The sequence below is a fragment of the Meleagris gallopavo genome, chromosome 8 (genome assembly GCF_000146605.3).
Source record: "Meleagris gallopavo isolate NT-WF06-2002-E0010 breed Aviagen turkey brand Nicholas breeding stock chromosome 8, Turkey_5.1, whole genome shotgun sequence".
NCBI lineage: Eukaryota > Metazoa > Chordata > Aves > Galliformes > Phasianidae > Meleagris > Meleagris gallopavo.
The window spans coordinates 30,634,409-30,640,620 of NC_015018.2; positions in this window are offsets into that span (position 1 = coordinate 30,634,409).

A 6,212-nucleotide genomic window follows, 5' to 3' on the forward strand; every position below is an offset into this window, starting at 1 on the left:
AAATCTGCAGCACGTGTCTAGAAATCAGTTGCTCTGGAGAAAAGTAGGACAAATGTGTTAGGAAAACCAAGCCTTAATAGCTAAATAAAGATGTGGTGCAAATAGATTAGCAATACAGTATGAAGTTCTGTAGGAAACTGTTTTTTTTTCCATCTTATCATAGAAACATGTCATCATTAAGGTTGGAAAAGACCACTAAGGTCATCTAGTCCAACCATCAACCCATCACCCAAAGCATATGGTAGACACATCATAACTTCATCTCAATCAGCAGACTTCCTAAAATACTACATAACCTAACGCTGAAAGATCCTGCATCTATATTAATGTGTTACAGAGAAAACTAGAGGTGCTGCACTGGTAACTGATGCTGTTAATCACAGCACTGCCTATGCTACCTATAAGCCTAGCACATTTGCTATGAAAACTATTTTACAGCTTTATACCCTTCATTGTTTTCTGGTCTTCTAAACTATTAATACAGAAAATCCACCATTTTTATTTTACCCAGTTAGATGGCAGACATCTATTTTTGAAAGACAGTAAGAATCTGTTCCTTGGTGATAGGATAAAGAAAGGAGGGAATGGCTAAAAGGGAGAAGCATGAAAAGTTAAACTTCCTGAATGATATTTCTAATGACAGAAGATGTTAAACAACCCCAATATTTTCTTGGTTTTTTTTTGGCTTTAGAAACTATCAGGCTTTTTTTTTTACTGCCTTCACAAAGCTTTGTAAAAAACTCCATGAATTTGAAAGCTAAATTTGAAAGCTAAATTTGAAAATTAATCAATTAGGTTACTTGTGTTCCTCTTTGCCTTGTTCTTTTATAGCAACTAGTAAAATAAGTAACAGGTTGGATCTCTGCAGCATGGACATTTCCTCCCCATGCCTGCACACAGGCCTTGCCAAGCTCCAAAGAATGCAATCATTACCATTGTCTGAGTCCCGAGGAAGCGCTTTAGCTGCAGGACCATCTTCCTTTCCTTTAGCTTTGGTGACAACAGCCCTGAACTGGATCTCTTACTATTTGAAGCAAATCTTTGGTGCAAGACAACGTTCCTGAAAATATAGAAAGTGTAGACAATGAAGGATAGGTAACTCTTCAAAAATGAGGTCCTAAGAGCAGGAACAGATTTTCAGCACCCTTAGGTGAGGATTCATCAGGTTTTGAAGATGTGTAAAATTTCTTAGCTCCTTGCCACAATAGCAGTAACTAGTTGGCACATCCTTGCTGTTCGGCTCCCATTGCAGCCAGGGGACCACATCATCCTGGCATCCACTCTAGTTTCCCTAAAAGAAAGCAAATCACTCCTACCCTATTGGACTGGCCTTGGAACCTTTCATCTCTCGCTGTCCCAAGTCCTACAGCATTTCAGTTCCTGGACTTCAGAAGTGCTAACATTTCCAATTCCCTGGCTCTGCCAGCAGTTTAACTGCAGCAAAGCCTGCCTCCTGCAGTGCCAGACACCAACAGCTTCTGCCTCCTGAGGTTTATCGTGCTCCTGCTAGTACACTGAGGCTGGTCCAAGTGCTTTGAACCTTCTGGCTTCAGGAACTTCGGGTTTTGATTGCTTGCTGGATTGTTCTGCCTCAAATACCTGCGTTAGTCCCCGCTGTGCTGCCTGCAGCCCCCCAGCCTCTAATTACACAGCACATACCCACGGGGGCGTTTGCTGAACAATACAGACCTCTGTAACACAAACAGAATGGGAAACTATTGGAAAATCAGCTTAAAGTAAACGTATGTATTCAGTACTTTTCAAGCACAGTATGAAAATAGCTCAGCCAGTTACAAGGACAGGACTGCTCCACAGCACCATCTGCTGCAAATACACTCGGACTGCCATCCGCTTGGAGAAGCACACGGATTAGCTGTTAAATCAGCCACACATCATGCTCCTGCGGCTTTGGGTTGGGAACAGATGTTGTAGGATTCACTTTGGGATGGATGATGCAGCACTGCTACGCAGTGATTCAGAGACTGACTCATACATGCCTGTTTAAGAGGTGTTACTTAAATGTGTGGATTTTTCAGTCTAATAACTTTTTTTTTTTTTTTCATGCTTTGGTAGTACTATCAAGGCAGAAAATGCTTCAGCTCCCCTTGGTTTGGTAATACCACCATAAGGCAACACCGTACTTAACAAATATATTTAAGTAGCCCAATAAATACTGAACAGACCACTTAATGCACAACTGCCACAAAAGCATTTTTCAGTGCTGAAAAACTGTTCAACCGTCCTTTTCCCAATGCATGATGCTGTAGGATGCCCATCACGATAAGATAAGGAGTTTTCTTTTGCTCCTTTCAGAATCCTTAGTGTTGCACTGAGGTTTGAGAAGGGATTTGTGCTTGGCAGCCTGGGTCAGGGCAAGCAAGAAGAGTGCTGGTTATCTCTAGCAGGAGAGCAAAAGGGGATCTCACTGTCAATACCATGATACAAACAGCATTTTAGCACATACCCTCTGACACACAGATGGTCTTCTGTGCACGTTTTGTTTCTTTACCCCACTCCCCACTCAGTTGCCCTGGGCTACACTGAGTTACGCTGCATACGAGTCAACGTACACACCTTTGCTCTGTGCAACACTGAGAATCACTTTCCCTCCATCGCTCAGTGCAATTCTGGGGGAGATTCTTACAAATCACAGGCTGTGGACCCAGCACTGCCTTCGTCCCTCTTTTCGTCCCACAGCACTCCGACCCTGCGAGCCGCAGCCGAATTTCAGACGTGCGCTGCCCTCTGGTGGAAAATCAGCACCTGGGGAGCCCCGAGCAGCTGCAGCCCCCTGCTGCTGTGCATTACAGATAATTAACCAGGGAAAAATTAAAGAAAACTCTCCCAGTGCTGACACTTCCCTGTTCTTAGCTATACAGGTAGCATACAGCCTCTCTCAGATTTTTAACCTAGTCAAGCAACACGTATTTTATTTCAGTCCTTTCCTACAATAATCTAGTTGTTTTACTCCCTTTAAAAAGGTTTCCCCCTGCCCATTCACAACTGCAGTTCTGGACTCTGCTGTACACGTCAGACAGAGGCAGCGTGCAGCCCTTCTGCAGACCCATCCCACCCAGCCTTGGGGAGAGGGTTCCCAAAGACCAAAGTTCATGGTGAGCTCAGCTGACACCTTCCCAGCCAAACCGACATAGTTAAGCCCACTTATATCATTATTTTCATTTCCTAAGCCTCTCCAGAAAAAATCTATTTCTCTTTCTGTCTGACAGCCAAATGCCTCTCCTCCTTCTGCTTATTTCTCTGTCCGATTTCCCCCCCCCTCCCCTACTTTGCTTGGTTTTATTTTCTTCAGTGCAATTTTACCTGATCGATTTCTCTCCGTGCTCCAGGATTTAATTTGACTCAACTGCAGGATTCCCTTTTCACCCATCCCCCTACACCTGCTGTGCCCTTTGGTCCTCTCCCCAGGTGCCACCAGACAGGAGTTTTCATCACTTTACCTTTGATCTCAACACACCAGGGGAGGAGTTGGGGTGTGTAGGCCCCACCATCCACAAATGGGAAGACAGGGGAACACTTTTCAGCTTGCTGAAGAGGACAGTACAATTCCAGGAGCTTGCTCTCAGGCTGGGTTTGGCCTTCCACTGCAATGCTGTGTGTGCAAGCACAACCCTTCTCTTTGTTCATTCCCATTCATTATTAAAATAAAAGAGGAGATCATTTTCTGCATGAGATATAGCTAGACCAAGAAAATAACTGCAAATTAGTCTGAGAATGGCCTTGCTTAAAGACAGCTTTCCTGTGCATTCCTTGGTTAAGATGCACGTGCAATGCCACCAGCACCATGCCATGAGTTGTTAGCCCAGCAACTACTACTCTGGTGGCTAAACAGCACTTCTAAAGCCCCTACTGTTATGTTTTCAGCATCTTCATTCCAGATTATCCATATCAGATGGATGTAAATGGCCCGCTGGGAGGGGGGGTGGACGTGGACTCCTTCTGTCCCCACCCAGACCCAGAGACACTAACACAGCACACCACCCTAAGCTTTTCCACCAAGCAAATGGATGCTCAGCAGCCAAGAGAAAAAGGGACAGGAAGCATTTCCTTCCTGTGAAATGCAAAATGCTGATGACTATTTTTGTCTCCCTAAAGCCTTATTTTCTGTTAATTGTGGCTTAGTGTGCACACAGCAGGCTTCTAATTTCCAAAGGTACATTTCAGCCTGGCAATCCATTAAACCCCTGCCACACTGGCAATCACATTAAGCACTCTTCTACCGAGGAAGGCAGCACAGAGAGCTGTCAGTTTCCATAGGAGCTGCGACTTAAAGGCAAAAGTACCCAGCAGGACACTGCCAAAACCTCTCAAACCTCTACTGCTGATGATATTGCGTCTCTGACTGAAACCATGTTAGAGTTGGTACAGATAGAAGCATGGACCAAACCCTGCAGCAGCATCTCTGCAAACCAGGACTTTATTTATTGACACCTTTATCCCAGAAGTACTACAAAAATAAAGTGACCCAGCAAATCTGGGGATGCTAAAAGGATGTGTCTCTTCATTTTATCTGCCTTTTCTTTTTCCACTGTTAGGGGGGAAAAGGAGGAAGACTCATTTCCAATGGATGAAGTATTGTGCACATTTACCATAGGATGGCACTGCAACACAAGGGTTTCTGTTTGAAGAACGGAGCAGCTCAGAACAGACACCACTGGGGAGAGATATCCAGCAGGAATAACTTCGTAACACAGTTGTGCCCCATCTCTCATAAAACAGCGCCGGCCACAAGATGGATTAATTTCTTGGTAGAACAGTATATTCAGTACTACGATAAGTTCGCTGTTTATCTTATTTAGCTGAAGCCTACAAGCCTGTGCGCTGGACTCAGCAGATAACAACGTATTGTTTTTCTGCATAAATCACAGCCCGTTCTTCTTAGCAGGAGAGCCTTTGTTCTCACTGCATCTTCCAGCCGGTGTGCTTGGCCCGAGTGAGCAAGGTCTTACAGAGAACACATTTCACATTCTTCTGCAGTAACAGCAAAAAAACATCTGTAACTGACCCCTTCCCTGGTGCCTTTGGATTCAGGAAAGCTGAGTCTTCACCTGATTACTTTTGTTCAGCAGAGATAAGAGCAAACAGAGAGAGGAATGCATTTTCTGAGCTCTTTGCAAAGAGCCACTGCTACAGTTTGGCATACGCGAGAACACACAGTCTTGATGGCACGTCCAGTTTCTTGGCAAATTACTGCTTTGGGGAGGTAGGCCAACTCAGTGCTGCACTGAATAATAGTGCTGATACTGTATTCTTTCACATCTCCAGCTGTCAAGACAAAGGGTAAAGGGAAGTGGAAGATCTTGGGATGGGCCTGCTGTGAGTCCAGAGTGAAGCCACCGAAGGTCAGCGGTGCTCCTGCTGCAGGGGAGTGGCCCAACACCCACCATTACTCAAGAAAATCAAGTGTTACGTGATTTTCTGGAGCTCATGAAAGGGAAGAGGTGATGCAAAAGCAAACCCATTGGAAACTTCACTTTTGGAAGGACTACAGGCTCCTGCCATATTGTTGATAGTTATGGCTCTTTCTCCTCACATTATGGGGCTACACATAGCACAGTGACACGTAGAGCACAGCTCTCTGCTGAACTTACCCACACTTGGGAACATGTGGCCATCACCATCCACCTTCATACAGGGAACCTGTGAGGGGTGCTGAGGCTGATCCAACCTGGAGCAGAGATTTTGGCCATGCAGCATGTTTTAATTTAGACTGCACACACAGGCAATGGGACAGAACCTCCCTGGCAAGTGGTGAAATTCACCATCATGTCTCAGCATGGCACAAACTAATTTCTTGAACAAATCATACATGCTATAAACAATAATAAAACTCAATAGCACTTAGGGCTGGTGAGGTAATATCACAGCATCATAGAATCAACTGGTTGGAAAAGACCTCGAAGATCATCAAGATCATGGGTCCAGCTGACAACTAACTAGAAATACATGGCCATGAGAGTTCAGCTTCCCTGAGCACACCGTGTTGATTCTAACCCAGAGAACATGAAGTAACCCACTCTCAGTTCTCTAAGAACTCTTGATCTGTAAGCACTTCTGAAACAGAGTTAACCAGTTCTGGTCATCCATAACTACTTACCCGAACTACTTATTTTAGCCATTCCAAACATTAGAATGAATCCAAAGTTTCTTGTTTTTAAAATAGCTTTTCATCAAGTCTTAATTCCAGCCCCTTT